This window comes from Ictidomys tridecemlineatus, chromosome 5 (genome assembly GCF_052094955.1).
Source record: "Ictidomys tridecemlineatus isolate mIctTri1 chromosome 5, mIctTri1.hap1, whole genome shotgun sequence".
Classification (NCBI taxonomy): Eukaryota; Metazoa; Chordata; class Mammalia; order Rodentia; family Sciuridae; genus Ictidomys; species Ictidomys tridecemlineatus.
The window spans coordinates 54634452-54657449 of NC_135481.1; the positions used below are offsets into that span (position 1 = coordinate 54634452).

The following is a 22998-nucleotide window of genomic DNA, read 5'->3' on the forward strand; positions in this document are numbered from 1 at the left end:
TTTTTTTTTTTTTTTTAAGAGAGAGAGAAAGAGAGAGAGAAAGAGAGAGAGAATTTTTTTCCCATTTTTTTTATTGATTGTTCAAAACATTACAGAGCTCATGATATATCATATTTCATACATTTGACTCAATTGGGTTTTGAACTCCCCAAATACATATTGCAGACTCACTTCTGTTACATACTCACATTTTTACATAATGGCATATTAGTGACTGTTGTATTCTGCTACCTTTCCTATCCCCTACTATCCCCCCTCCCCTCCCCTCCCCTCCTATCTTCCCTCTCTACCTCCTCTGCTGTTGTTCAATTCTCTCCCCTTTTTTTTCCCCCTCCCCCTTGCCCCTCATATTTATTTTTTAGTTTTCGGCGAACACAACATCTTTGTTTGTATGTGGTGCTGAGGATCGAACCTGGGCCGCACGCATGCCAGGAAGCATGCTACCGCTTGAGCCACATTCCCAGCCCTTGATTCTTGATATATATAGTAGTGTGTATAAATCTGAAAATCTCCCTCAACTGGGCTCAGAGCCCCTAGGACAGTAGGAGTCTGCACTATCAAAGGCTCTTTTATGGTAGGGGCTTGCTCACCTTTTCCCAGTAAGGGGAAGTCCTTCCTGGTTCTGAGCTGATTCTGAGTAGGAGAATGGAGTAGTGGAAGCAACATGTTCCCTTCTCCAAGCAGTCATTCTTGGTTTCTGTGTTCTGCAGAATTTCTGCTGTTTCTTTGCTCTTTTTCCTTGTTCCCCTTTATCCATTTTGGTCAAAATGTTTATCGGTAGTTTTGGAGGTTTTTGTTTGTGGGGAGAAGGGAGGATATATATGAAGATATATATATAAATATATATATATATATATATATATATAAAATCACTTCCCAAATAATATATATTGCTATCTTTAGCATATCTCTTTCATACTGCTTGTGATAGCATTGAATAAATGTAAAGCACATTGTTAAGTTTATATAATCATTAGTAAGGTTAAATTGTAATTATCTATTGGTAATTTGTATATCTTCTTGTGAAAATCACTGACTGACTTGCTGGGTTTTTAGGTGTTTATATAATAAACCCAGCATTATAGTAGAATAATTTTTAGGGAAAGAAAGAATTTCAGATTGGAAGGAGATAGGTTTCTTTAACTGTACCTACTTTCCTCATATTTGGGTATTTACATCTAGTTTCCTCAAATTTGAATATTGCAATCAGTTTTCACCTTCAGGCTCTTACACACGTAACCGATGAGTTCCTTGGATGTTTTTCTAATGCCTGAGATGGGTCAATAATCACCTCATGAATGAAGAACTGCTCGGGAGGGAGAAGGTCAGGTTGCATCTCCAAAGTTTACATATTATGACAATAGCTAATATTTATTGACTGCTGATGTGCTTATTAATTCTATTTACCTAGATTTTCTCATTTAAGTTTCTCCAAATTCAAAGAGGTAAGTGTATTGTTATCTTCAATTGGTAAATGAGGAACTGAGGCACAGAAATGGTCAGCAAGCCAGGCGGGTGGGGCACACCTGTAATTCCAGCGTCTCTGGAGGCTGAGGCAGGAGGATCATGAGTTTAAAGCCAGCCTCAGCAATGGTGAGGGACTAAGCAACTCAGGGAGACCCTGTCTCTAAAAAAAAAAAAAAAAAAAATAGAAAATAGGGCTGGGGATGTGGCTCAGTGGTTGAGGGCCTCTGAGTTCAATCCCTGGTAGCCCACTCCCCACCCCCCAAAAATAAAGGGAATCAGCAACTTCCACAAGGTTGCAGAGGTAGGGAGCAAAGGAGCCAGTATTCAAATCTAGTTCACTCTGCTCTCAACCCTAACCCTTAATTATGTAGTGAGGCAGCAGTATGCTAGACAGATGTGAATGCATGCTGTTTCCTGTGTGGAAGCCCAGCTGGCATTTTGACTTATTATCTTTTTGGTCAGAAGCATCATGATCCATGTAGACGGGCAGAGGATATTCAGAGCATCAACAGGATAGAGGGTGTCAGCTTTTGGAGATGGAACTCTGACTCTGAAGGGATCTGGGATAATGCCATCTGTGGAGGGGAAATGCTCCCCTTGTTTAGGTGTTCTGTTAGGATAATTAATGGTCTCAGTGCTTTAAAGCATTCTTTCTTGTCTTTAAAAGACTCTTGGGACCCTTCCAATCTCAGCAACTGAATCACACGTTTTGGGGTTTAGTGCAGCCAGGTTGGGATAACCTCGTAAAGCATGTTGGAATGAGGGAAAGGATAATTCCTCTGAAGTCAAGTACAAGGACTTCCACAGAAGCAATATTCTCTTTGATTTTTTTTTCTGTAGCTGGTGAAAGGAATTCTATGTTAGAGTTAAGCATGTGGTGGAACAGCTATTGAAAATGTTAAGCCACAGAAAATAACTTGGGTTAGATATGGAGGAATACTCTGTCTGGCTTCTAAGCTCTTTGTAACAGCTAGTTTATTATTATACTGCATGGGGAGTATCCGTGTTTATGGCGGATCTGAAATATCTTTGTGTGGCAAATGAAGAGCAGCATGTTAAAAAGGAAAAGCAATGTGAACCAAGAATGTAATGAAGAGATTATTCTTGCTTCAAGCAATATACTGAAAGCAGCGAAGAATAAACCTTTCTTTGCAAGTACATTCAGAATCCTTTAAGCATGTTACTTGTGTCTCTTGAATTCTCCTATGGAATTTTCTTTTTCACTATCTAAAATGACTTATCTGTGCCTGAGTTCTGGGCATGGCATAGATTTACTGCTGGTTTCTTGAGTTGTTTCAGCAACTTAATTGTACCACCATATAAAGGCAGAACTCCATGTTTGATAAGGGACAGTCGACTTGTCACTCTCATGAGTCCGGGGAAAATCTAGTTTTCAATGCATAACTTTCATTTAATTTATACTTTCCAAATTCTATCTATTCTTATAAATATACTAAATACGTCCATGTCCCTCAAATCTTACTGTGCCCACATAACTGTTCGGTGTACATGATCCTCTGTTCTACCCAGAAAGACCCTTCATTCACACTTCTAGAAGCTGTTTAGTTGGATCCTGCTGACGAATCACTTTCATAGCCTCATCCTTTCCCATTTTAGTTTTCCCTTGTCCTGCTCTGTGTTTCTCTCTCTGAGTGTAAAACAAGAGGCTCAGATTTCAGGGGAGTTATTTTCGTAAATAGCTTACAGTAATTGAGGGCTGATTATGTCCTAGGCATTGGATTAAAACTTTGTATGGATTATCTAGTTTGATCGTCACAATACCCTCATGTTCATGTTTATAGATGGGAGCATTGAGAGTGAGACAGGTAAAGAGATTTACCCACAGCCACTCACTGGAAGTGTTATTGATGCATACTATGAGCCAGGATCTGAACCCCTGTTCATATCTGAACTCTGAAACCCTGTTCCCTGGGGACAGGGAGCATCCAACAAGGGCTTGTTGCCCCAAGGAAAATAGGTAAGGGAAACCATGGGGATAGTCCTCGGCAGAGGGAGAAAGAGGTTTCCTTTGTCCTAGGCCAATATTCTACTCTGCAAAGAAGATTCTGGACAGAAGACGTAGTGATGTAAGTGGATGTGACCACTTCCTTCTCCTGAGAAGTCAGGGGAGAGAGAGAGATCGACATTCTCCAAAACTGCAAGTCCAAAACAAGTATTCTGAGCATCCCATCCTCTGGGTTTAGAGAGTGTCTGACACTAGCAATTCACTGGCCTTGGACTTTTGGAGTACTTTTGTAGTGATTGATTTTGCTTTGGACAAATATCAGGGACATAAAATTATATCCTGACATTTCTACATTCAGTAGCCAGAGTGATATTTTTCTTGGTTGTAACTTTTCATGTGGAGAAATGAGGTGAGAAAAATCTCATAATCTTTGAACAGTGGTTCTCTCTCACCATCTGTTAATCTTAGCCGTATTAAGATCATATTATTATTTCCCAGAGTCACTGCCTCATGCCAGTGGACTAAACTTCGGTTATTCCAAAGCTGTTTTTTTTTCTTTTCCTTGAAAAAAATAAATTAGGTGAAATATTTTAACTTGAGTTAAACAGATATACCTACTTTCTACTTTTTCCTTTAAAGGTTTACCCAATTTTCTTTCCCAGGAACTTTCCCCACCATTTTTGCTGTTTTTTTTTTTTTTTTTTTGGAATTAACACAAATATAATGAGGCTACTATTTAATCAAAATTAAATTAAAATGATTTTCTCTGGACCTCAAAGCAGAGGGTGACAGGGAAAAGTATGTCTAAAAAATGTAGGTTTTAGAAGCAGGATCCCTGAATCCTATCCCAATGTTAGTGTTGCCTCATCCTGTGCCTTAGTTTCTCAACATGCAAAATAAGACTTTTTTTTTCCCTCAGAGATCCTATAAGGATAATGTGAAAGCATATTTGAAAGATTTCTAAGCACTTAGCAGGAAAGACTTGTAATCTGCCTCCTATTATCTCGTATTATAAAGGGGACTAGCATAAGGAATAATTTGGGACCACAGTGCTATAAAAATAATTGCATACACTTATTCAACCTGTTTCTTACTCTTCCTTATACACGCCTATTCTATTAGTGTCTGCCCTTGCTCAGGCTGATAGGGTGGAAACGCTCCTAGACTGGTTGGCATGGAAACTAAACCCAGAGCATGCTGGGAGCATGCAGGGTGTCCTTGGACCCAGCTGTGTGGCAGGTGAAGAAATATCACCCCCCTCAGAAAAAAAATCATTGCAAAACTAGATTAAATTAAAAGAAATATAACTGAGTCATAAATATGCTATTATTCTTTCTCTTAAAAAGAAAAGAAAAAAAGAAAAAGCACTACCCTACTTATGGTAAGTGACTTTAAATTAGCCTTTCTTGGCACATCAAAATCTGCCTTAGGGAATTATTCAGCTAAAAACTAACTAGGGCCTACATGTATCCATTGAGATAAATGCTTTTAGGGCTGTTTTCTTCTATACCCAGTACCCATTCTCTGGAAACTTTCTCTCTCCACAAGGTGGTGAACCTTAGGCAGTCTTGTTCGTACTGTGACCCACCCCTACAGGATTAGGAATGAGCCCCAGATTCAAGATAGACAATTAGATTCTTTCTCCCTGGAATTTGGAATTGGAAATGATGGATTTTATTTGGTCTGGACTATTTGCTTAAACTCTGCTATGCACAGGGAGTGTGCCAGAGATTAGTCTGGTAGGTTTTACTGTTAACTGTGTGTGTGTGTGTATAAGTTTCTCTCTCCAAGTAATGTGTGAACTTGTTGGTAGCAAGAATTTAGTGTTTTGAAGTCTGAATTCATCTGAACCCACCAGATTGTTATCTTTGACATTTCAAACAAGAACTCTGAGAGCGATGAACCATCTTGAAGATTTAATCGTTCCTTCTGGGATACTGGTGGTTCCAGCTTACACGTTAAAGCTGCAAGAACTGTGAAGAAAGGGAGTTTAAGTGAGGGTGGTGTTTAGTGATTATATTACTCAGGATCCTGGCAGAAAATAGCTGGCACACATTTTGCATAATTTGAGAATTTAATAAAGGGACTATTTAGTAAAAGCCTAGCATAGGGAAACCACAAAGGATACTGTAAAACCCTGTAGCTAGTGGGTTTCTGTTACCACTTCATTGCCTAAATGGGAAAGGTAGGGAGTGATTCTGGGAATCAGAACACGAGAAAGTGACAGCACAGGGAAGAGAAAAAATGCAAGAGCTCTTTGCACCAAGGGCTACCCCAAAAGAACACAAAGTCACAGGTAGGCAACTGGGATTCTCTATTCATGAAACTAGGCTGACCTCACTCCCTCACATTAATCTTCTTCTGCTTTTCCCCATAGGTTGAGCCAACTGTTAGCCAGAACCTATAGATGCAATCCATGCAACAGAACCTCCTGCAATAAAGCAGAGTTGAGAAAGGCAGAGGATGGGTTAGAAAGAGCAAATAGAAATGTACAGCTTGGGGACCTCCTGTATTTGTCAGCTTTTTGTCACTGTGACAAAATACCTAAGAAAAACAAGTTATGGACAGTGTTGTGGTTTGGAGATGTCCCCCAGAAGTTCATGTGTGAGACAAGGCAAGAATGTTCAGAGGTAAAATGATTAGATTATGAGAGTTGTAACCTAATCGGTGGATTAATTCACGAATATGGATTAATCAGGTAGTAACTGTAGACAGGTAGGGTGGGGCTGGAAGAGGTACACTGGGGTTTATATTTTGTCCCTGGTGAGTGTACCTTTCTCTCTGCTTCCTTGCTGCCTTATCCTATCTGCTTTCCTCCTCCACACCCTTCCACTAAGATGGCAGTTGCGTCTCAAGCCTGGAGCTATGGAGTTGGCTGTCTGTGAACTAAGACTTCTGAAAGTCTGAGCCAAATAAAATTTTCCTTTTCTACTATGTTGTTCTTGTCAGGTCTTCTGGTCACAGAGACGAAAAAGCTGACTAAAGCAGGAGGAAAGATTTATTTTGGCTTATGGTTTCAATACTTTCAGTCCATGTCAGCTGGCTCTGTTGCTTTGGGTCTGGGGTAAGGTAGGATATCATGGGAGAAAGGGATAGTGGAACACAGCTTCTCACTTCATGGTCTCCAGGAAGGAGGCGGGGTGGGAGAGACAGACACAGGTAGATTAAGGACAGGATATAGTCTTCCAGGGCACACCCCAGTGACCTACTTCCTCCAACTAAGCCACACCTCTTACACTTTCCATCACTTCCTAATAACACCATCAATTGTGAATTAATGAGTTAATCCACTGATGAGGTTAACACCCTCACAATCCAATCGAATATCCAAAGTCCTACTTCTGAACACTGCTGTATTGAGGACAAAGCCTTCCGTATATGAGCCTTTTGGGGACATTCCAGATCCAAATCATTATGCCTCCCTGTCCCATACACTCTGACTTAGGATCTCATCTCCTTCTACCTAGATATTGGTTGATACTTCTTACCAGGTCTGATCATAGGTCTGATCATGTGACTCCCCAGGTGTTTCTATTTCATCTGACACTAATTCTGCAACATCCCCATTTGCACTTTGAACCCCAGACACACAGATTTTTCTACATGCCTCTTTTTGTTTGTAGGTACTCTATTCTCTGCCTTTTGCAGCCTTTGCTAAACTTCTATTTAGCTTTTGCTAACTAAAATTCATTTTTCTCTGAAGCTTTTGTTCCCCTTTTCATTGACTAAGGCACTTTCTTAACTTGGCTAACAGGTGGCTCAACCTATGAGGAAAAGCAGAAGAAGATTAATGGGTAGGAGGAGGTGAGGGAGGGAGGTCAGCCTAGTTTCCTGCATAGAGAATCCCAGTTGCCTACCTGTAGCTTTGTCCTCCCCGATCATTCTCCACCTTTTATGTTCACGCTGTTGCGGAGCATGGTTAAGGCTGGTTTATGTCTGTCCCTCCTTCTGTGGGTCTTTGAAGGTTCTTGTGTCTGTTTCACTCACTCCAATTGGTATCTTTAACACTTAACAGAGTGCCTGGCACAGAGCTGATGCTCAGAAAATGCTTGACAAATGAACAGTTTTCTTGCTTTCAGTCATGCCTGTCTTCCATCTGCCTTCTACATTTCCACATGCCCTCCACATTAATCTTTCAAAACACCATCTCATGTGATCCCCCCATTCCTTGACCTCTCCAGTGGTTTTCCGCTGAATGTGGAATGATATGCAAACTCTCCAACCCTCTACTGAGCCCTTCATCATGGGGACCCTGACTGTATTTCAATCTCATCTTCTCCCATTCCTCCCTGGCTCCCTTCCTACATTCTCTCACCCAGATTGCAAGTCCTATAGAACCACTGAGCATCCCTCACAAGCCATACTTTCCCATAATTTGTCACATTTGCATCTGTTCATCCTTCTGCCTGGAATGCCTCCTCCGTTTTCCGACACTCCCTAGTAATTCTTGCCCCCCCCCCCCGCCCCCTTTCCCAGCTCTTCTCTACCTGAGAATGGTGGAAAATTGGCAAAGTCTTATTTTTTTTTTAAAAAAAACATTTAGTTGTCATGGCATTTTCTCAGTAAAAATTTCCTTAAAATCTCTCCCTTGCAACTCAACAAAGTTAGCTACATTTTTTTTTTACCTCTATGGAATTCTTTTCATGCTGTGTTTGACATGATTTTCTTACTTATGTGTTTCTATTGCCTTTTTTATTTGCAGAATCTAACGCAAAGCCTGGCATATATCATGTGACTAATAATTGTAACTTGAATGAATATATAGACAAATGAGTGAATTAATCAAACCTTCGTTCTATGACCCTGGACTAAGCAGAGAAAAAATGATCCCTTTCCTTTCTGGTTATTTCTACACAGCATGTGAGTCCCTTTTGACTTGAGACACAGGTAAACCACACCGTGTGGAAGATGGTCAATGAAAGTAGAAAAGAGTCTTTGAGACTTTGGTCAGTTTTCTTTCAGGAAATGAGAGTGTCCTTCTTTATTCCTTTCTCTTTTCTTCAGGCCCTATTGTGGCTCTGTAGGTGCCAGCTGAGCCATACTGGATCATGAGTTGGAAGTCACATTTCTGAGAGTGGTGGAGTGACAAGTTAGACCTGCATCTCTGATGATAGCGGAGCTGCCAAATCAACCCTGCATGACTTATTCAGTCTTTCCAATGAGACAGAAAGAAAATATTATGTTGTTTAAGCCACTGTTACTTTGAGATTTCTCATTTTCAACCGAATCCAATCCTAATAAATAAATCTACTTAATCATTTATACTGACTGAATCAAAGTCTAATATCATGAAAAAAATGAGCAAATCATGTCATATTTTACTTACTGTTCCTGCTTCTGTCTTGTGATGTTTAAAACCAGCTTTCTGATAGAATTACTAAAGAGCTTAAATATAGAGAAGCGAAGGACACTGGTCTTTCTTTGTAAACAGACCTATAACATGCAGTTTCAGAATTCCATTTTACTATGACAGCTGACTTTCAGTTGACAGTGTCTATACCTCACCATTACAGAAGTACTCAAAAGAGGTAAGTCTGTGCTGCTGCCCGAGTGTTTTATTTTGCTCCCAATGGAGTAGCTTGCCTTCATTACTAGGAGGACCAGTTTACATTGGCCTGTTTATCTCAGACACATTTACCCCTCCTTTACATTCGTGCCCACAGAGCCCTTTCTGGAACCTCTTAATCTGGCTCTTCCAACATGTACATTAAATGCACTGTAGCTTCTTGTTCTTGTCCTTCAGTATTATTTTATTTTATTTATTTACTCATTTATTGGTTTGTTTGTTTGGGTTCCCATTTCAGAAAGCAGAAGATGGGCAGCTGTTCAGGAAAGGAGAATCATTATCCACTCCATCCGACAGAGTTCCGTTTTCTCTGTGAATTGGGATTTTTGTATTAGAAAAGCTAAAGAGATTTTTTGATTAGATGGATTTTTCTGGGAGTTTTCCATGAGGAATCAGCAGCCTGTGGTTATATTCCACCTATTAAAAGATGGAGTTGTAAAACTGATGTGTATGTAATCTCTTTTCAGGTTTCCACGGCAACAGTGGCAGCAATTCAGTGAGTAGCTTTTCCATTCTTCCTTCAAGACTTTCAGGCTGTAATATTGTTTAAAAAAAAATCTCTTCTCTTCCTTTAAAAAAAATAATGTATGCATTCCCAGGATGAGAGTCCAATAAGTAAATGGTTTTGCTACTAACAATGGTGTGATTTTGGCAAGTCAATTATCCTCTGTAAGCCCCAATTTCCTCATCTACAAAATATAAACAAAAAAGGCATCTACATAACAGAATTGTGGGAGAGGTACATGAATTGTTTGGCATAATCTATAGCTTACGGTAGCAATTAGTAATTATCTTGAATGAAAATTTAGCCAATTGGGATACCGTGTGAGATTGCAAGCCTTCAATATGAACATAACAGATAGAATCCTTTTAGCATCTGTAGATATCCCTGACCAATAGCAGGATGGGGGAGAGGGGAACAGAGAGTTATTGTTTAAAGGGTACAGTTTCAGTTGTATAAGGTAAAAAGAATTATGCAGATGGATGGTACTCATAGTTGCACAACATTATGACTGTGTTTAATACCATGGAATTGAACATTTAAAAATAGTTAAAATGGTAATTTTCATGTTGTGTGTATTTTACCACAAAGTGGAAAATATTATTTAATATTATATTGTATTCTGATATTGGCAGTTTGTGTTCTCTCTCTATCTCTCTCTCTCTTCCTTTTTGTTTTTGTCTTTATATTTAGAGTGAATCATTTGTTAATAGCATGTCTGTGTTTTTTTTTTCTTTATCCAGCAAGAAAAGCTCTCTTTAATTAGCATGTTTAAATGTTTATATCTAATATAAACATTCTTTTGATTAGGTTCAAGTCTATCTGGTTTTGTTCATTCTGACTACTCTTTTTTATTCCTTATTTCCTGCTCTCCACCCCTTTTATTTTGGGCTCAATAGGTCTCCTGGGAAGGTGGTGGGGTAGGAAGCACCAGGAATCTATCTCTTCAACCTAGACAAAATTTGCACGGATAGCATCTGCTTGATGTAACTGCTTTGGAACTCTGGGTCCTACTGAACTCTTGCAAATTCCAGGGGAAGGTTTAGATAGTAAATTGACACCAGTTTTGGTCAGTTTGAACTCTGAGAAGCAGCTACCCATCTCTCTGCCCATCCCCTGTGCTGGCAGCCATGCATGTGCTCCTGAAGCAGCTTGCATGTCACTCGCTGGAGACAGGGTAAACAAATAGGACCCTGCCCTCAAAATATCAGGGGCCCATGTTCTGATCACTGATTATTAGTTCTGAGGTGCAGATGGGAGGTGAGCACCGGGAACACTGATGCTGAACCTTCTACAATTTTGAAAGCCTTGGCCCCTCTGGTTGAAAGGATTTCCAAATTTAAAGGGCCAGTGAGATTTTGCTATTCCCCCTTCTGGGAGCCAGATCTTAAAGACTAAGATACATTCAAAACCGACCACAATTAGAAGGCACCTCTGCATATTCATGGAAAGGCACAGGTTCAGAAAAAACCTGAGAAAGCCTTAAGTTTACACATTTGGATGATCTTTGGCACAAGATAACCTACCACTACCAAGAAAACAAAAACAATAATATAAAACAACAGACTCTGGAGAAGAGGGAGAATCTGATTTCCAGAGCGACCACATTATTTAAATATTTAGTTTTCAACAACAACAACAATAGTAAAAATCACAGTCACAAAGCATATAAAAAATTAGGAAAATATGGCCCATTCACGGGAAAAATATAAACAGAAACTGTCCATGCAAAAGGCCTGAGGGCAAATCTAAAAGATAAAGATAAAAAAATCACTGTTTTAAAGATGCTCAAAGAACAAAGGGAAGATATGGAAAAAGTCAAGGGAAAAAAAGGTGAACAAAGTGAAATTATCAATAGAGATGGAGCTGAAAAAGAGTAACCATGTTGTATGTTTCTGAAGTCACGCTGTGATTTATCTAATTAGAGATAAATTCAAATTACAGCATTATAACTTTAGGATGCTCAATGCATTCCCCATGGTAACCACAAAAAAATAGCTATAGAATATACAGAAAAGTAAATGAGAAAGGATTTAAATATTTCACTACCAAAACCAACTAAACACAAAAGACCATAATGCAGGAAATGAGGAACAATAAAGCTATAAGGCATATACCAAACAAATAGCAAAACAACAGCAGTCAGTCCATTCTTATGACCAATTACCTTAAATACAAATAAATTCTCCTGTCTAGAGATTAGAAAAATGCATAAAAGCATGATTAAATCAAGTGCTGTTTATAAAAGATTCATTTTAGGTATGCATACAACAGAATATTATTCTGCCTTAAAAAAGGAAAGAAATTCTTACATATGCTACCTCATTGATAAACCTTGAGGATATTATGCTAAGTGAAATAAGCCAGTTACAAAAAAGACAAACACTTTATGATTCCACCTATATGAAGTACTAAGGTCATTCATGCAGTCATCATCCCATGAGGACACAGAATATGTCTATCAGCCCAAATGTTTTCTCTTACCTCTTAGCAGTAAATCTCCTGTCATCCCCAGCTCTTGGTAGCTATTGGCTTGTTTCAGTCACTGTAGTTTTTTACCTTCTAAAAATAAATATAAGTGGAATTAAGCAGAAAAGAGTCTTTTATGTTTGGGTCTTTTCATTTAGTATTTGCCTTTGTGTGTGTTAGTAGTTCATTTTATTTCTGAGTAATATATAGGTATATGTGTGTGAAACACAGCAAAATACATGGGAATGAATGTAGTACAATTTATCCATTCACTGGAGGTGGATATTTGGTTTCTAGTTTGGGGCTATTAGGAATAAAGCTATTATAAATAATCATGTACAAGTCCCTATGTGGACATGTTTTAATTTTCCTTGGGTAAATACCTAGGAGTGGGAATGCTAGATTTTATGGTAAGTTTATTTAAATTTTATAAGAAACTGCTAATTATTTTCCAAAAGTAGTGAACTTTTGCATTCTCAAAGTTTTAGTTGCTTCACATTCTTGCCCAAATTTGGTATGCCAGTCTTCTTATATTTTTGTCTCCATTGTTAATTTTATTGCTTGCATAGCATTTAGCTTATAAGTAATTTTTTAGTGTTTAAAATATGGGTCATTGAGGGGCTGGGGTTGTGGCTCAGTGGTAGAGTGTTCATCTCACACGTGCGAGAATCCACGTTCAATCCTCAGCACCACATAAAAATAAATAAGTGATATAAAGGTATTATAAAATATAATAATAATAAAATAAAATATGGGTCATTGACTTATCATTATATACCTTTAAATGACATTATACAACTTCACATGCAGTCCAAAAATTTTAGAATACAATGCTTTCTTTATCCTGCTCATCCTTGGTCATGCATTTTACTTCTGTTCAAAATTTCACAATACGTTGCTGTGTTAAAAATCTATAATACATTGTTATTATTTTATCATATTTGATAAAATTGCTTTAAAGAGGTAAAAAATGAGAAAAAGCCTCTTGAATTTGCTCACCCACATATTTTATCAATTACCATGTTCTTTACTTGTCCACATTGTTTCAAATTTCCTTCTCATATAATCCTTCTCTTTGAAGAATTATTTTTAATATCTTACAGCACAGTGTTGTTGGTGAAGATAATTCTTCCAGGTTTTGTTGGTCTGAAAATTCCTAATTTCTCTTCTCATTTTGGAGTTGCATTTGCTGAGTGTTATCTATTTTGGCGTCTCTCTTCCTCTCCCTTCTCCCCATTGTCCAGTGGCTGGCAGCGTTTCTGAAAAGACATCTGTTCTCATTCTTACCTAGGTAGTTACTCTGAATATAACCCTTTGTTTCTGAGTTCTTTAAAAATTTTTATTTTTATAACTGACTTTCAGCAATTTGAGTAGGATGTGCCTTGGCATAGGATCCTTTGTGTTTATTCTGTTCGGGTTCTGTTGGTCTTCTCAGGGTTATGGGGTTATAGTTCTCATCAGATATACAATGTTTCCTCATTTCTTCAAACATTTTTCTCTTCTTACCTCGCCTCTCCTTGTGAGACTACATTTATAAGTAGTTAGACCACTGAATACTGATACAATTAATGGTAATATTAATGGTAACAGGTCACCAAGGTTCTGTTTTTTTCAGTCATTTTTATTCTCTGTGCTTCATTTTTGTTACATTCTATCACTCTCTCTCTCTCTCTCTCTCTCTCTCTCTCTCTCTGTGTGTGTGTGTGTGTGTGTGTGTGTGTGTGTGAGAAAGAGAGAGAGAGAGAGAGAGAGAGAGAGAGAGAGAGAGAGAGAGAGAGAGAGAGAGAGAAAGTGCTAGGTATTGAATTTACAGCCTCATACATGCTAGGCTAGTACCTTACCGTGAAACTACACCCCAATCCTCTTCTGCAATATTTAAACCGCTATTAATCCCATCTTGTTTTACTCCATCTTTTGTAATATGTAGAACACACTTAAAATAAGTGTTTGAACAACCTCACTTAATAATTTCATCATTATCTCTGGGATGGATTTTATTGACTGGTTTTTCTTTTGATCATGCATGATATTTTCCAACTTGATTGGGTGCCTGATAATTTTAGATTGGATGTTACAAGTTGGGAGTTTTGGGGTTTGGGTTGCTGGATTTTGTTACTTTTATTTCAGTAGTGTTGGATTTTTGAAACTTTTAGAACAGGTTCAGTTCAATTTATTCTATAGCTGCCTTAGCCCTACTATTAAGGCTTCTGAAGTTTCTATATGATGTCCAGAAGTTGGAGGTCTTTCTACTCTGGTCGGTAAAACTACCTATTTCCAGCTTGTGAGAGCTCTGGAAATTGTTCTGCCTACTTCCACACAGTGATTCTTTTCTTAACCTGAGTAGTTTCTCTCATAGAATAAGTCTATCAACACTCATTGAAAGTCTCAAGTGGATCCTTCTGCAATTTTCTGGAATTTTTTTCTCTGTGTACATCATTCCTTCTCCATATTCTAACTTACTAATTCTAGACATTTCTGCCTCCTCAATTGGGAGAGATTATTGGACTCTATATAACATCTCCCTCCCTGTACCGAATCCTAGAATTTTCTTCCAGGTCATAAGCCAACTCAATGTAAGGTTCACACTGGTTTATCTTTTTCTTAGAGATCACAATTCTGCTTTACCTGTTGTCCACTATCTGAAAGGTATCATCAAATATATTTTCTGTTTTTTGATAATTCTGGGTATCAGGGTAAATCTTGTCCCTATTATTTCCTCATAGCTGGAGAGTGAATGTCATTGTTAATTTTCTACTTTTTTAAAACTTTGAGCCATTCTATTGGGTATGACGCAGAGTTTCATTGTGATTTTAATTTTTTTTGATGACTAATAATGTTGAATCTCTTTTCCTATACTTGTTTTCATTCTCATATCTTTTTTTGTTGAAGTGCATATTCAAATATTTCCTCCATTTTTAAAATTCTCAGCAAATAAGATTTTTTTATGTATTTTCACCAGAAGGTCTTAATCAGATATATATTTTGCAAGCATTTTCCCCATAGTCTTTGGTGTAACTTTTTACCTTGTTAGGAGGGTTTTAAGGAGAAAGATATGTAAAATTTGATAACATTAATACATCAATTTTCCATTTTATAATTCATGCTTTTTTGTGTCCTAAGAATTTTTGCCTAAATCTAGATTAAAAAAAACTCTTTGTTTTGTATTTCTCTAGGCATTTTATAAATTAGCTCTTACATTTATAACTATTTCAAGTTAATTAATGTAAATCATGAGAGATAAACATCAAAGTTTACTTCTCCCATATAGATACCAATTGTGCCAATCAAAAGACTATTTTTACTGTATTGAATCATTTTAGAAAATTATCCAAGTTAAACATCTCATTTTCCTTTCCATCTCCCATGTCTGCCTCCTTTCCTCCTTACCACATACTTCTCTCCATCCATCATTCATCTATCCACCCATCTGTCCATGCATCTATCTACAACTTACCCATTCATCCACCCACCTACCTCTCCATTTCTTGGTCCAGAAAAAAACTAAAGTCTTCATATCACAATCTTCCACTTTCAGAGGCTGAAAATCTGCCCCTAACCCTATTATATTCCCATAACCAGTACAGAGATAATTTTTATCATGTGTTTTTAAAAGAAATTCAGAGAATTTTACCAGTGTGATTGTTTAAGCCCCAAACCAACATTTTCTTCAAGAAAAAATTTTAAAAAACTTTTTAAGAATTTAAAATATTGGACTGTGGCTTAAAAGGCAAACAGGATTGGGGTTGTAACTCAATGGTAGAACTTTTGCCTAGCATTTGTGAGGCACTGGGTTCAATCTTCAGCGCCACATAAAAAAATGAACGAATGAAATAAAATTTTTTTAGAGGCAAACAGACAGAAATGTACACTATTTTTTTATTCAGTGCAAAATAATGCCAGTTGGATTTTGAGTTCTGAAGTGATCTGGGGTTGGATGTGGTGACACTCGCCTGTAATCCCAGTGGTTGGGAGGCTGAGGCACGTGGATTGCAAGTTCAAAGCCAGCTTCAGCAAAAGTGAGGCACTAAGCAACTCAGTGAGACCCTCTCTCTAAATAAAATACAAAATAGGGCTCGGGATGTGGCTCAGTGGTAAGTGTCCCTGAATTAAATCCTCCATAACCTCCCCCCTCAAAAAACAAACAAATAAACAAAAACTTGAAGTGATCTGGGATGCAAAAGTACATATGAAACCCATATTGTTTAAGACTTACCTTTTGAAAAAGTATTCCTTCTGAAACAGTTTGAGAAATTGCTGTGAAAATTCTTTTGACAATATAAGAATCATTATTTGAGGAAAAAATATTATATTTCACTAGCATTCAGTTTTCTCTGGTGTTTCACTGCCCTTAATTACATTATTAAACAGCATCAACTTCAAATATCACAAGAGGGAAGAGGAAAGAAACCATCTGGAATTTGTTTCTGTTGGAAACAAGATTGCTAATTGTACTTGGTCACATTCTTGAAAACTCCCCTTTGAAAGGTTTTCTGTTTATAGGACAATCAGAATATTAGAACATTGTGTCTAGCCTTTTATTTGAAGAGGGGTTTGTAGTTTGAAAAAACACTTTCATGCCCATTATCTTATTTGTTTATCACCATATTCACCCATTCATTAAACAAATATTTATTGAGGGTTTAACTCTAGGAGGCACTGAAAACACAATATTGAAACCAATGATTTTAAAATGTCTCCATTTGGTTCTAGTAGCTGAATTTATTATCTCCAGCTTGTTTATCTTCCCCAGACATCTGAGACAGTGTATCTAACATTTCTACTTTTTCTACTTGGATTTCTATATGTATCTCAAAATTAATTGATACATCTAAAACCAAATTTTCATCTCTGCTTATATCCTTCTCCTTCTTCCATCTCTCTCCAGTTGCTCAGGCTAAAACCTGGGACACATCCTGAATTCCTTGCCTCTCCCACTCCAACCTGCATCCAAGCTGTGTCAGGCTATCCTGTGGCCTCCACCTTCAGAACACATCTGGAGTCAAATCTCTTCCCGCTGTATGGCTGCCACCTTACTTAAAACACCTTCATTCTTATTTGCATTACTGTTCTGATCTCCACGGGTCACACTGTTTCCAGTAAGGCCCTTCTTTACTCTCTTGTCCACCCAGTAGCCACAGGGGCCTCATCAAAGAGAAGTCACCCCTCCCCCTCAACAAGCCAGTGTTCTCTTCTGTCTCAGAGTCAAATCAGAAGTCTTTGTTGTGAGTCCTGCATGGCATTCTGCCCCCTTTCATCTCTCCCATGGTGCACCTTCCTTGCTCTGCTCTTGCCACACTGCCCTGGGGAGGACTAAGCCTGCTCTTGGCTCCTTGTGCTCCTACTTTCTGGAATACATTAGCTCCAGCTATGTACAGGTCTAGCTCCTTTCTTCCCTTACATCTCTGTTAAAATGTTACCCACTCAGAGGCCCTCCTTGGCCACCCTGTGTACATGTCACCCCCCCCAGTGATCCATTTTACTACCTTACCTGCTTTATTTTTCTTCAAAGTACCTATTGCCACTGGATATGTTATAAAATGATTATTTGTTTAAGGACTAACTTCTCTATTTAAAAACAGAGACTTAGTCTTCTTATTTCATTTAGTGATAAATAAAATAAGAAGACTAAGTGTACAGAACATATTCTGTACAGAACATTTTCTGGTACCTAGAAGCCACTAAATAATATTTGTTGTATGAACTCACAAAGAAATAAAAGGTCCTTACCTCCATAATTCTTATACTGTAATTGGGAGATTTAGGCAGCCAACAAAAAAAGCAGAGCTTGGAAAAGGAGTTAGAACTCAGAGATGTGACGGAGTGGCCCTGTGGTTTATGGGAGACTCTTTAGATAGAGTACCTCTCAGAAGAGGTGGCATTTAAAATAGGACCTAAATAACAGAAAGAAATTAGTCTTGCAGAGGAATCAGTATTGTTTCTTCATCCATTTTATGGATCTAAACACTAAGGCTAAAAGAAATCATCTGTCCTTTTGCATCTTTTAAATTGTAGAAGTGAATTTACATCCCAAACTCTGACCACTAGTGGTTCTTCCTGTTAAACTTCAAAGCCGTTCACAACACTTTTTATAAGTGCTGACTAAAAGGCAACACTTACAAAAACATAAGCAAAATGAACAAACAAACAAACAAACAAAAACCCAATCTAGCCTATGTCTCTGCTAACTTAAAGCAAGATTCACCACCCAGTCTAGGCTGGTTGGCTGCTGGCCACATGGAGACAGTTGGAAAATATATTTAGTTTTTCCTGTTCCATTTTATATCCAACCTTTGTATTTGAGTCTAGGGAGCACTGAGCTAGGGGAAAAAAGAAAGTCCATGATTGTTCTCACTCAGACAGCCACTTCTTAAAAGTCATTTCTCTTAATTCTGCAAAATAGTCCCAGAGGAGTGACTCGTTCAGTTGCACAGTGCTGAGCTTGTCCTGGAGTTTCTGGATTGCGGCTCCAAGATTTCTATTTTACAATGGTCAAGCCATGCTGGTTGTTTTCAAGCCCTCAGAGTTCTCCTGGGCTTTTTTTTTTTTTTTTTTTTTTTTTTCAAACACAGAGAGCAATGCAACACTGAATCCTCCCTAGTTTTATTCTGGCTTCCTGCAGCTAAGGATAATTTTGCCTTGAAACACTAAGGCTCCCCTCCCCTTTGCCTTGTAAGTAGCCAGTGAGCCTTGGGAGAGCATGACTGAGAACACCCTTTGGGGGGGGGGGAATGAAAGAAAGCCCTAGTGAGAAGATGACCCATTCTGATAGTGGTTTGAGGCCTAGTTTGGAATAATACCTAATGGCACAAAACTTTGAAAAGCAGAAGCAAAAATTCAAATATTTGCTCATCCTGGTATTTAGTGAATTACTCACTAAATACTTTCTTGAGTGATTTCTGAGTATCTCATATTTTTTTTTCTTTTTTTGTATGCATGTATTAACCTAGGGCCTCATACATGCATACAAGTAGGCAAGTGCTCTACCAGTACTGAGATACACTCCACCCCTCTTTTACATTAAGACTGTTTTGCTAAATTGCTAAATTGATCCTCCTACCTCAATCTCTCCAGTAACTGGGATTAAGGAATGTACCACCACACTTGGCTTCTAGTTTTTATTTTTATATACATGACTTAATTTATTTCTAGGTCCACTTCCAAAAATGCAATGTGGAAGGGAGCTCTTTCTCTGGAGATAAATAGTTGGAATATATTAGGAGTACTGGCTTGCTTAATTGTGGAAGCTGAGAAGTCCTACTGCAGGCTATTGTGAGCCGGAGAACCAGAGAGGCCTCTAGGGTTGTCACTGTAATTCTGAAGGCCCAAGAGCCCAGGAAGCCAGCATCTGGTATGAGTTCAGAGTCCAAAGGCCAGAGAATCTGGAGTTCTGACATCCAAGAGCAGGAGGGCAAACAGTCTTATTAAGACTAATTTAAGGGACAGGGGTTGTGGCTCAGTGGCAGAGCACTCGCCTAGCACATGCGAGGCCTTGGATTTGATCCTCAGCATCACATAAAAGTAAATAAATAAAACAAAGGTATTGTGTCCATGTACAACCAAAAAAAAAAAAAAAGACTAATTTAAGGTATTATCAAAGAAGAAAAGAGATTAGTAAGGTCTCTACCTGTGAGGAAGAGAGGGATATGCTAGAGTCAGAGGACCAGAAAATGGTTAACTAGAAAGTCCTGCTGAGAATGTTCCAAGATACAAAAGAAAAAAGGGGAGTATTGGCTAGTCAGTCAAATCTAGAACCTCTGAAAAGCAAATTAGAGGGGGCTGAGTTCCTATAGATCCAGAGTGTGTGTGTGTGTGTGTGTGTGTGTGTGTGTGTGTGTGTGAGGGGCATCATGTCACACCCCAGCATTGTGTAGTCACACGAATTGGCTTTGCTAGTGGGGGGTGGGGGTGGGGCTGCAGGTGGGCCTTTTGGCATGCTGGAAATAATAGCACGATTTATGCTTGATGAAAATAATTTAGTGAAAGCACATGATTGCTACATGCAATTAGAAGTTGGAATAAAACATGATTGCTGTTTTCATGTTTGCATATGTAGGATTATATTATAATTAAATGGAATAGTAACAAGAGGTGTGTGTAAATTATATTTCTGGCTTGTGTGAAATATAGAAACCAGTGGAGGTGGGCCTGGGGCAGTGGAAAACTGTCTGTCTGGGGGGTCTGTTTATGCCAGGAAATCCTGGCACCTTGCTCAGAAGCTGAAACTGTTGGGTCCTTGGCTGTTCAGGTGAAAAAAACCACCAAGATCTTAGCTTTGAATTGTCAAAAGACTAAACTTTTACAGTTTAGTGAGCGACGCAGGCTTCTGTAACTAGCTTGAGATTACCTTGTCAATGCCAGACTGTGCTTTGCTGAAAGCAGTTTTTCCAGGGAGGGCTCTGTTCTTATTGGCATATAGATTTGATCAAGGCAGCTCTGTTCACCCACATCTCTAAACAGCTCATGACATTTGACATTGATCTTTTTTTTTTTTTCTTTTTTCTGGCTGTCTTTATTTTGCTTGAAGCCATGGAATAATTGGTTGACTGTTCCTCATTAAATGTTAACTATTGATTATAAGCCTAAGTACCTTGGGCCTTAGGGTGTGAGAATGAGAATCTAACATTCACAATAGATAGATTATAGTTGATATTTGTTACATAATGATATTGTTAAACTATGGATGGGACCAAGAAGAAAGAAACTGGTTTGGGGAACAGATCTATTGAATCTGAAGTACCAATGGAATACCCAAATTACAGTGTCCGTGAGAGTAGTTGTTATGTATGGATCTAGAGCTCAGGAAATACAGATTGAACAGGTTGGGGATAGAGATTTTGGAGTCATCAGTATGTATAGGTGATGAATCCAAGCCATACAAGTGTAGGAAATAACCTGGGGTGATGCAGAGAATGAGAAACTAGTTAAGAGTAAATCACTGGAGAACATAAATGTTAAGGGTGAATGGAGACAAAAGATCTCAGAAACAGGAGGTATTATGGACTGAACATTTGTGTTCCCTCAAAATTCACATGTTGATGGCTGGGGATGTGGCTCAAGCGGTAGTGCGCTCTCCTAGCATGCATGCAGCCTGGGTTAGATCCTCAGCACCACATTCAAACAAGGATGTGTCCGCCGAAAACTAAAAAATAAATATTAAAAAATTCTCTCTCCTCTCTCTCTCTCTCTCTCTCTCTCTCTCTCTTCTCTCTCTCTCTCTCTCTCTCTCTCTCTCTCTCTCTCTCTCTCTCATTCTCTCTTTAAAAAAAAAATTCACATGTTGAAATCTAACCCATCATGATGGCATCTGGAGGTGGGGTCTTGGGAGGTAATCAGGTCCTGAGGGCAGACACCTCATGAGCGGGGTTTGTGCCCTTACGAGAAGAGGTCAGGGAGCTCCCTCACTCTCTTTCCACCATGTGAGGAGCTGGCACCTGGATCTCTGACTTCCAGCCTCCTGAAGTATGAAAAATAGGATTCCATTGTACATAGGTCATCAGGCTGTGGTCCTTAGTCAGACTAAGAAGGAAAAGAAGAAACCAGAGATATAGAAAAATCCAGAGGAACTGGTATCGGGAAAGTTATGAGAGAAAGAGAGTGACAGTGTGAACGTTACCAAGAAGTCCAACGTTATAAGACAGAAAGGACTGCAGTTCAGATGGATGGACTTTCAAGATGACGGTTGGATAAAAGAGCCAGATCCCACAGGCATATGTCTGATCTTTTAAAATGACTCTAATGAAGCTGGGGCCAGTCTGTGTTTTGACCTTTCCCCTGGTATCTCTTGACTGTCTATTTTTGCTAGCTCCTGATTTTTGACTGGCTGAGTATAACTCCTGCCGTTTTTCTATTTGAACCCCTGGACATGGATCTTAGCATCCCCAGGAGTACCAGTCACACCCCTTCTAAGTTGATCAGTAAGAACTTCTTTGGACTGTTCTGTTTTCAGCTTCCTTGGACGGGGGAGAAAACGAGACCATTGACTACTAGGTGGTGGGGCAACATTTTTAGCAGAGTTAGAGGAGCCAGTCAGGACCGACGAATGGTGTGGCAAAAGCAGGAGGGTGTTCTCAGGGCCCTTGTGCCCTAAAAGGCAGAGGAAAGAAAGGGCCTAACACGCTGCTGCTGGGCAATGCTGGCCTGGTTAGGGGGCACCCAGTCTCCTCGTCCTTCTGCTAAGGTGAGTTTGGAATGGAAGAGCAAGTTGCAAGGAGCAGACTCAAACCCAGCAGGTGGAATATGGCTATGGAATGAGGTAAGAATTTCCTCAGAATTTATACATCTGCCCCAACGTTACTCCCTCCCTCTAGGAGTCTCCTGTTGTCAGAAGGATGTTGTTCCAGGGTCCCACTTATTATTCTGGATGCCTTTAGGATGCGTCCTCCCCTTCAAGGATTCCCTTCATCCCATTCTGTATTAATTGTCATTGCTGCACAACGATTAACACAGATATAGTGGTTTAAAAACAAGATCTGATATTATCTCATATTTCCAAGGACCAAAAGTCCTTGTGGGTATTCTGCTCAGGCTGAAATAGAGACATGAGCTCTGTTGAGTTCTTAGCTGGAGGGGTCTGTGGGAAGAGTCTGCTCCTAAGCTCATTCAAGTGCTTGGCAGATCCGGTTCATCCTTGGCTCTCAACTGAGGGTCACTCTCCTATTCTAGAGGCTGCTCACATTTCTCATGATGTAGCTCCTCTAGCTCCAAAACAGCAGTGAAAGGTAAAGTCATATTTTTATACTTGGGATCTCTCAGATCTCTCCTCTTCTATGACAGACAGAGAAAAACCCCCCCTACTCTTAAAGAGATCAAATTATTTAGATTGGCTCACCCAGGTCATTTCTCTATTTATTTTTTTATTTAGTACCATCGGGGATTGAACCCAGAGGTGCTTAACCACTGAGCAACATCCACAGCCCTGTTTTTTAGATATACATTTTAGTTATAGACAGGTTCTTCCTGAGTTGCTTAGGGCCTCGCTAATTTGCTGAGGCTGGCTTTGAACTCTCAATCCTCCTGCCTTAGCCTCCT

At 38.9% G+C, this 22998-nt stretch overlaps 1 long non-coding RNA gene across 1 annotated transcript in view; it reads left to right on the forward strand.

Moving 5' to 3' along the window:
* Nucleotides 1–4666: 4666 nt before the first annotated feature.
* Nucleotides 4667–22998, forward strand: part of LOC144377541 (uncharacterized) — a 62199-nt gene continuing 43867 nt past the window's right edge. The window contains exons 1-2 of the long non-coding RNA XR_013438532.1: nt 4667–4814; nt 9467–9495. This is a non-coding gene — a long non-coding RNA (uncharacterized LOC144377541). The remainder of the gene's footprint in view (nt 4815–9466; nt 9496–22998) is intronic.